Source organism: Homarus americanus, unplaced genomic scaffold, assembly GCF_018991925.1.
Source record: "Homarus americanus isolate GMGI-L3 unplaced genomic scaffold, GMGI_Hamer_2.0 scaffold32929, whole genome shotgun sequence".
Lineage (NCBI taxonomy): Eukaryota > Metazoa > Arthropoda > Malacostraca > Decapoda > Nephropidae > Homarus > Homarus americanus.
This window is the reverse complement of record NW_024737097.1, coordinates 11,192,574-11,202,832: the sequence shown is the minus strand read 5'-3', so window position 1 is coordinate 11,202,832 and position 10,259 is coordinate 11,192,574.

Sequence of the window (10,259 nt, the reverse complement as noted above, 5' to 3'; positions counted from 1 at the left end):
ATGTTATGCTTCGTTCGGTTACGTATTACTATTAACAAGTTCAAAAATGGTCCCGTGCGTCTATGTTAGTGGGAGACGACACACTCACGGTTTATGATCTGATACAGTGAACCTTCGCCACTCAGTGATACGCCCAGGTTGCTATTCTAAGCTGCCATCCCGCTGTCTCAGAGATACACTGGGTATGTGACAAAACTTCAAAGGTGCCGCCAAGTAAACTGTGTGTGACGACCCGTCCTCCCAGACCCGGGGGTGTGTAAAGTCCGGTCACATCAGGTCACATAGGCATAAAGGACCTGCAGCAGTGGGCCAGTGGTGGCGATCGTGTTGCTGACCACGAGGACCGGTGGTGTTATTCACTGCATAATTTGCTTTGTATTTATCCACGAAATCCAAGTGACGGGTTACTGTTGACTACTTAAATGGACTATTTTATGATCATTTATATATAAGGATTATTGGAATCACTGTAGGGTGAATTGTATTGCTTGGGGATTATTTGGGTCACTATATGGTCCTATAAGGTCCTTTAAATGACTATAAGGTCCTTTAGATGACTATAGGGTTCTTTTGATGATAGCAGGGTCCTTTAGATGACTATAAGGTCCTTTAGATGACTATAGGGTTCTTTTGATGATTGCAGGGTCCTTTAGATGACTATAGGGTCCTTTTGATGACTATAGGGTCCTTTTGATGACTATAGGGTCCTTTTGATGATTATAAGGTCCTTTAGATGACTATAGGGTTCTTTTGATGATTGCAGGGTCCTTTTGATGATTATAGGGTCCTTTTGATGACTATAGGGTCCTTTTGATGACTATAGGGTCCTTTTGATGACTATAGGGTCCTTTAGATGACTATAGGGTTCTTTTGATGATTGCAGGGTCCTTTTGATGACTATAGGGTCCTTTTGATGACTATAGGGTCCTGTTGATGACTATAGGGTCCTTTTGATGACTATAGGGTCCTTTTGATGACTATAGGATCCTTTTGATGACTATAGGGTCCTTTTACATAGAATCTTAAATATTGACTTTTGCACTTCGTCTCATCATGACACATTAATTGTAAGCTTTAAATTTAAGCTTCGTGTCTCAGCACATGAGAGAATCTGCTCATTCACTCACTCAGACAAAACACTGTAGGTAAACACGGAAGTCAGTACTCAACTCCCTATACAGTAGCTGGACATTATCTTAGTATCTGTCAGACTAGAAACGCCGATAAGAAGTTACGAGTTTAAGATAATACTGATACTTAAATGATGCTAAATACCTCTACAAGTACTGTACATTCCAGAGTTCAAATTCATATAAACTTATTATAGTGTTCAAGGATATTAACCTCCCCATAGAGCCGAGGGGAAGGGGGTCTATTTAGAAGTGTAGGTTAACGTCAAAGTTACGTCATCTTACGCCATTCCAGGGTGTCTCTTTCTAGGCTCTAGGATATATATATATATATATATATATATATATATATATATATATATATATATATATATATATATATATATATATATATATATATATATATATATATATATATATATATATATATATATATATTGTTTTTTGCTCGCAGTAAAGAAGGAAGGAACGTATAGTGAGCAGAATTTTTATATTGTTTTAAATTGTGATAGAAATTGATTGTTCATTTAAATACGTACTTCCCATGGAATTTATTTGTACGTATTTACTGAAGACAAGAACAGGCCGCTTGTGGATGTCATGAAATGTTTACCTGCGCGGGGTAGAGTACAGGTTATGTTCTGGTCTTTGTTAATGTTATTTTTTTGTTAATTGTGTTTCCTGAAGAAGGCCTTACGCGATGTGTTCTCACAGATCACTCAGCAGTGATACGTCGCATATCACATCTAACCTGACGACGCATTATTTTGCCTTTTGATTTTACTGGAATTGGCGTATAAAACTGTTTTAGTGCAAATAATACTTAAGACAATATCACTTTGCGTGTGTACATTGTTTTCATTTTTCAAGTTTTGTGGAGGTAACCTGACTGTACGCACCCCGTAGATATATCCTTGTCATTGTGAACAGTCAGATATTTCCTAACTCTTAAATAATTACTGGTCATCAGTGTATCTGTAACTATATGGAGGTAAGACACACTCCTGGTATTTATCAATATGTTAGAGTCATAGTCATATAATTTTGGCGAAATGTTGCGAGGGAAAAAAAAATCTGACGTTCTGTGTTGAAGTTAGTAGTAGGCTCGGCCATTAGAGGCAGTATGTAGTCTGCCCCATTAGTCTCCTGATGAGCTCGTTTTGACCCACGTAAAGCACAAATATTTTCCCTATAAGCTGTAGAAGTGCTTTCACTGTAAAATTTTCTTCGTATATGATGTGCGAAACAGTTTTGTGGACCTAATTTTTCACTGCATATTTTCATAAGAAAATTTTCCAGGAAATTTTCAATAATAAGAGACCCTGTAGTGTTACCTAACCTAACCTTACCTTACCTAACCTAACCTAACCTTACCTTACCTTACCTTACCTTACCTTACCTTACCTTACCTTACCTTACCTTACCTTACCTTACCTTACCTTACTTTACCTTACCTTACCTTACCTTACCTTACCTTACCTTACCTCCACCGATTAAGATAACCCTAAAGCTTGTTCACCTCTGGACTACGTGTGCAGTAACTGTGTTTATATACTCCCTGTTGAAGATACTGAACACTGTGTTTGTGGAAGACTTAAAGGCAAGTGTCTACTGCATGTGTGTTTTACTGAATGTTTAGCAAGTTGTGCCGGAGTTGCAATAACCTCACTATAATGTGCTCACATAAACAAGTAGTCATTATTTTCTAAACCAACCGTCCTTCTTGTAAACACTTTCAGTAAATCCTTGTAGTCAGCAAATCTCAGGCGCCTGGGAACTGACCCTTCTGGCCTGTAATTATTTTAATAGTTTTTCCAGCACCAAAAACCTCGGGAGAGAAAATAATCTTCTTTAAGAACTCGGATGCGCATTATTCACAGCAATTTTCAGACCCTCTAGAATTAATAGGTAAAAACACCACGCTGTTGTATTATTGCGGACGCTACCAGAGGTTACATGCTGAGCTGACGACCTTTCAGTTGCTGAAGTGCTTTTAAGGATGTGAAAATTTTATGGTGCTCTCTAGCTTTGAACTTTAGGTTTTATGCTGCAGCTGTCGTTATAGGCTGAGGCATTAAATGTTTGGTGTGTGTGTGTGTGTGTGTGTGTGTGTGTGTGTGTGTGTGTGTGTGTGTGTGTGTGTGTGTGTGTGTGTGTGTGTGTGTGTGTGTGTGTGTGTGTGTGTGTGTGTGTGTGTGTGTGTGTGTGTGTGTGTGTGCAGTTTACTCTTGGCGGGGAATCTATCGTTACATTTTTTTTTCTCTTATATGTAGTGACTCTTTAAACAGACGCGGGCGGTAGTGCTCTTTTAACGAAAATGTGGATGGTTCTCAGAGAATTAGTTATCCAACTGTGGTGGATATAAAGCCTGTGCGGTACAAACATCCCAAGCTGATTATTATTCACTAGATGCGTGGGAAGCTTGGTGTTAGTGTCGCTGGAGTAGAGGAGAATTAGCTTGCCAACTCAGGAATTTTAGTCGGTAAGTAAATGCTTCTATCCTCATATCGGATTTCAGAGATAACGTTTAGAAAAAAAAATCTGGGTTTCATAAAATTATTTGTGATACTCGAAAGATTGGGAAAATTTGGGTAAATGACAAATTTTCAAGTGAGGAAACGAGAACAATATTATTATCATAGAGAATAATTGTCAAAATCTTGGCCAGGTTGAGACTGGCGGTCACTGATAAGATACCTCGTTTACGAAGTAATAAAACTAAAACTCCTTCAGCAGAAATACATAAATTACGATGACCTACACTTAACACTTTCATCTCTCCTGCTCAGACAACAACAAGGCATTGTGGCGTCAAGGGAGGCGGGAGAAACCGTTGAAAATAATGCACATTTTTACGATGCTCTGAAATGTTTTGATAAGCAAATGAGTAGATATAATTTCGGTCACACTCGGACAAATGCAGGGAATTGTTGTCTACACGTCTTGTTGAAGCCAGTGAGACTTGCACTTAAAGAGGTCTATAAATAATTCAGTACACACGCCACTTCACTCAAGCACCACAACTCCTGGGAGAGCCTCGGTGAAGCCAGTCACACACTGCACCCCGGGACCAAGGCAGGAAAGGCATAACAAACTTGGGGTAAATACTAAAAAAAAAAATTTACTTATTTACATTGACACAATGTAATAGATGTCGATATCAGGCAGAATGTTTAGAAGACAATATATCTAGTGATAACAGGCGGTTACGGGCCCAGGAACCAGTGTGATGCACCCAAAATACGAGACTATTGAGCCGGTACGTGGTGATGAACAGCGATTATTTTTAGATATCATTCAGTGTTTTGCAGGTTTATCATATTATCATGCTTGTGTGCTGGACTCATGGCACCATTTACCAGTCCACCATTAGACTAGTGCTGAGTGAATACATTCGTAATAACCAGAATATACATTTTCTGTTGTGGAAGATATTAAAACAGTCCTAACTAAAGGATCCCATGACCCTGACTCTTGATCTTTTGACCCCAAACAAGGTATGATAAGATTATGTGATGGTGTAATTCTATTACAATAGTAACGTGATCACTTGGGCCCCAACGGCTACTCAAGTCTGCTTCCTTCAGACTCAACCAATCAGTAGTATCTGTAAATAGAACAACTTGGTCGAAAACTTGGATTGGGGTAGAGCAAATCCAGGAAAAGTCTTGTAATCCGTAAGTTACGAGTTTATTTGGTGATTACTGTCTGTCAGTCAGACTCGCAGACACACAAAGACTTGTGGAAAAATGACACCGAGTGCCCTCTTTATGGCGAGACTTGGGTAAATATCAAATAACAGTTAAATGGTGCAATTCAGAGTTTGTTTTCTGACGCTGGAACAGCCATGAGGCAGTTTATGGAAGACGCGTGCTGCAGTCCATCGCGTTCCCGGGTCAGTGAGAATAGAGCGGCTTTACAAAGATTTGCAAAGAACCGACATCGTCGTGACTTCTCTCGTTCTGAATGATATCAAGATGTAGTAAATCCTGGTGGTGTGAGGGGTGGTGGGGGAGCCAGCGACTGTGGCCATGGGAAGACTTTGTTGTTTTCTTAGTATTTAACGTTTACTTTCCTAATATTTCATCACGAATAACCTGAACGTTTTTATAAGTCAGGTTAAATATACGGAATACTGATATTGCACATTGTAAAATTATATTGGAGCAGAGGATAGAAAAGTAACATGAGTGTTATTTTGTATTTTATGGTCTTGATTTGATATAAAACTTACTCCCGGGTTTACAAACTAGAAGATACTGACAGCTTAGCAAATTAGAATAACACAAAAATTATCCATCGACGAGATACAACTAAATATTAACTGTACAAATGACACACCTCTTTCATTTTTATTTACTTAACCCATTTTTTTCCGAAATCGGTTATTTTGAAAAATGACCGGCAAACATGTTGTTAATTTTGAAAAATAACTTGTAAACAGGCCAACCTAACCTAACATTATGGTTGAATAAGATTAGGCAAGGTAAGGTTACGACAGAATAATAGTCCGAAGTTTAAAAAAAAACAAAAACAGGACCACGAAACTGTTTATGAAGCTACACGGGCCAGCCTAACCTAACCTTATTCAACCATTAACTTAGGTTATGTTAGGTTGGCCTAATTACAAGTTATTTTTCAAAATTAACAACATGTACTGTATATACACCATAACCCAGTGGCCAAGCCAACATCCTTCCTTTTGTTCAACTTACGAAATAAATAACGCGAGAAAAAAAATCATCCACCAAAAACGATGACTCTCCACCTCTCTCGGGCCGTCCACCACCCAGGTCTCTTTAACGGATCTTTCATTTTCCGTCATCCCGATACTTGTGTTCATATCTCCCTCCCTCCCTCCTTCCCTCCCTCCCCCCTCCCTCCCTCCCTCCTAGCCCATCTTCTGTGTCTAGGCGTACAACTTCCAGCCTTCCCTCCTCCCTCATCATTACTCCTTTCTAATTTACTCTCTCTCTCTTCACCATTACGCTCCCTCTTTACTACGCCCTCTCTATTACCCCTCCATCTCTATTACCTCTCCCTCTCACTTACCCTCTCCCTCTCTCTTAACCCTTCCCTCTGTCTTACACCTCCCTCTCTCAAGCCCTCCTCCTCTCCCCATTCTCCCCTCGCTTCAAGCCCTCCCTCTCATCCCTCCCCTCTCTCATCCCTACCCCCTCTTTCATCCCTACCCTCTCTCACCTCTCCTCTCTCTCACTCATCCCTTTCTCTACCCTCCCTCTCTATTATCCCTTTCTCACCTCCTCCCTGTCTCTACCCCTCACTTTCTACTACCCCTCCCTCCTCCCTCTCTCCTCACCCCATCCTCTTTTACCCCCTTCCACTGTGTGTCCCTGCCTGCCCTTACACTCTAGGAAGACCACCACCAGAGGCAGCACCTCCTGTGGTCACTTATCACCACACATCTCGACCCTCTTCGTCATTACCATCAAGGCGTGATACCTTCCCCCGCCAAGCTTCACTTCTCCTAATGATTAACTGTCTCGACTCTTAGGGTATATAAACTGCAGGGAACGTAACTTATAAACTGCAGGGAACGTAACTTATAAACTGCAGGGAACGTAACTTATAAACTGCAGGGAACGTAACTTATAAACTGCAGGGAACGTAACTTATAAACTGCAGGGAACGTAACTTATAAACTGCAGGGAACGTAACTTATAAACTGCAGGGAACGTAACTTATACACTGCAGGGAACGTAACTTAAAAACTGCAGGGAACGTAACTTATATACTGCAGGGAACGTAACTTAAAAACTACAGGGTACGTAACTTATAAACTGCGGAGAACGTAACTTATAAACTGCGGGGAACTTAACTTCTGAACTACAGGGAACGTAACTTATAAACGGCAGGGAACGTAACTTATACACTGTAGGGAACGTAACTTAAAAACTGCAGGGAACGTAATTTATATACTGCAGGGAACGTAACTTAAAAACTACAGGGAACGTAACTTCTGAACTACAGGGAACGTAACTTATAAACTGCAGGGAACGTAACTTATAAACTGCAGGGAACGTAACTTATAAACTGCAGGGAACGTAACTTATAAACTGCAGGGAACTTATAAACTGCTGGAACGTAACTACTGAACTACAGGAACGTAACTTATAAACTGCAGGGAACGTAACTTATAAACTGCGGAGAACGTAACTTATAAACTGCGGGGAACGTAACATATAAACTGCGGGGAACGTAACTTATAAACTGCGGGGAACGTAACTTCTGAACTACAGGAACGTAACATAAACTGCAGGGAACGTAACTTATAAACTGCGGGGAACGTAACTTCTGAACTACAGGAACGTAACACAAACTGCAGGGAACGTAACTTATACACTGCAGGGAACGTAACTTAAAAACTCCAGGGAACGTAACTTAAATACTGCAGGGAACGAAACTTAAAAACTACAGGGAACGTAACTTATAAACTGCAGAGAACGTAACTTATAAACTGCGGGGAACGTAACTTCCGAACTACAGGGAACGTAACTTATAAACTGCAGAGAACGTAACTTATAAATTGCGGGGAACGTAACTTCTGAACTACAGGGAACGTAACTTATAAACTGCAGAGAACGTAACTTATAAATTGAGGGGAACGTAACTTCTGAACTACAGGGAACTTAACTTATAAACTGCAGAGAACGTAACGTATATACTACAGGGAACGTTAATTATGTACTGTGAGGGGCGTGTTTTACTGCTCATCATGTGGCTCATATACTGTGTGTGTGTGTGTGTGTGTGTGTGTGTGTGTGTGTGTGTGTGTGTGTGTGTGTGTGTGTGTGTGTGTGTGTGTGTGTGTGTGTGTGTGTGTTCCATCCTCCGAGTTCGCTGGGAGGACAAGAAATCAAATGCCAGAATTCTTGCTGACACCAACTGCAGGAGCATCGAGGCTACCATTATCCATGAACAACTACACTAGACTGGCCATGTTACCCGCCTGGGCGACGGTAAACTGTCAAAGCATCTACTTTACGAATAATAAACGTAACGCTGGCGGGTAACTGAAAAGGTATCAGGATAGTCTTAAAAAAACCCTGAAAAAGTGCCAAATTGACCCCCTCACCTGGGAGACGATTACTCCACACCGTAACGCTTGCAGGAGCACCACACTAGAAGGTGTCAATACTTTCGTGTTAGCCAGACTGCATAGAGAGGCAGACAGGCGCCAACGCCGGAAAGACGCAGCCACCACTAGATGTAGCCCTCCACATGTGCAACATCTGTGGGTGACCCTGCCGGTCCCGTATCGGCCTCTTTAGTCATCTCAGAACTCACCAACTCATATCATTGTATCATACTCGATTCCGAGTGACAGCAAGGTAGAAGTAGTAATATTGTGTGTGTGTTTGTGGGGGCGTGTGGGTGTGGTCAAATACCCGTAATTTTTCCCGTCTAAGATTCTGAACTGTGTTTTATACTTGATAATCTCTCCTGTTGTCTAGACATTTCCTTCTGTTTATTTATGATGGAACTCCTAGCCTTATCTAAGTCTTTACACCATGTTTTGTGCTGCGAAGTTTTATTCAGGTTTTCATATTATGCTCTGTAAGGGCTCAGCAAACTTCTTTAAAGTCCATCTGGCTTTTGTTAAACTTAATAGCACTTCACTTGGCGAGTAAACTACCCGAGAAGCCTTGCCAGTTTATGTATTTTATAGCTAGGCAGAAATTTGGTGACTGTCAATTATTGTGATACTCTGAGATTCTAAGCTACTACTATCACTGATCTAGTCTACTCTATCCTTAACATCTACTGTATAATTGCCATCTACTCAACCAATTCCGTCTACTGCACTTTTCCCCCACTATTTTCTTTGTTACCACCATCTACCTTAGTAAAATCGTCTAATCTACCACCATCATCTACTTAATCACTATCTACCCTACAACGACCATCTATTCTACCACCACCACTACCAGCACCACCACCACTACTACCACCACTACTACCACCACCGCTACCAATCAAGAGCCGCAACTGCCTACTACTCTCCTCTCCATTGATCCCGTCATTTTAAAGGAGAAGAGCCGAGCTATTAATGGGTAGGTAGTCCACTTATTATCTTGAGCAGCGCCGCCTGTCTCTGGGGCACCATAATTTACCGTAGAAGAATAGAGATAAATCCCTCCTCTCCTGCCCACGGAAACACGGTTCATATCCCCCGAGGTGTGTGTGTGAGACCTGAGGTTTGTGTTGACACGGAGCATGATGGTGAGGAAGAGAGAGATTGGAAAAGGGATTATGTAGTAAACTGAGTGTGTGTGTGTGTAAGGAATATAATAATAATAATAATAATAATAATAATAATAATAATAATAATAATAATAATAATAATATTAATAATAACACATCACTAATCTTAAAACAATTATAATACGATACCGGTGACAGAGTTTCATCAGTACACAATAATGAACACACAATAAATTTAATTTAAAACTATTTTTATTAACTTCATTAAATCGTGTTTACAAAATGACAAAGTAGCGATAGATAAATGAACCGAGTTGCACTGGTGTATTATTTAGTGGCGTTACGTTAGGGCCAGATGACCTCTTGCAGCAGGCAGTCTTTATCTTTGTGTTATAACAGTTGTGACTTTGGAGAGTTGTGGACATAATGGAGTTGAATGTGTCAAGATTAAGTTAGACTAAAGTTAATTTTGTCGGTGACCGCTTGACGAGGTGGTGGTGGTGGTGGTGGTATTGTTGTATCTACAGTACTGCTGGTGTGGGTGACAATAAGGATGGGAACTGTTCTTATATTACTCCTGTATGTTTAGTATATACAGAATATTAAGTATTAGTGTTTAATAACCTCATCAATAACTTAAATATTGTTACGGTTACGAAATAACTATTTTATAATTTGTTGAATGTGGACACATGCACCATGTTTCTTCCTAAACCTGAAGTCTCCGTTATAAAGAAAACTTTTTGTTGTTGTAATGCTTCGTCTCCTGAAATCAGTGTATGAGTCCTGCCACTAGTCATTGCGTTCTCTTGTGAATTTTGTGTCGTTCATCAATATTTTGACCCGATAGTTTATCCAGTAAGGAAATATTCTGGCTTTTGAGAGACATCGCTAACATCCATT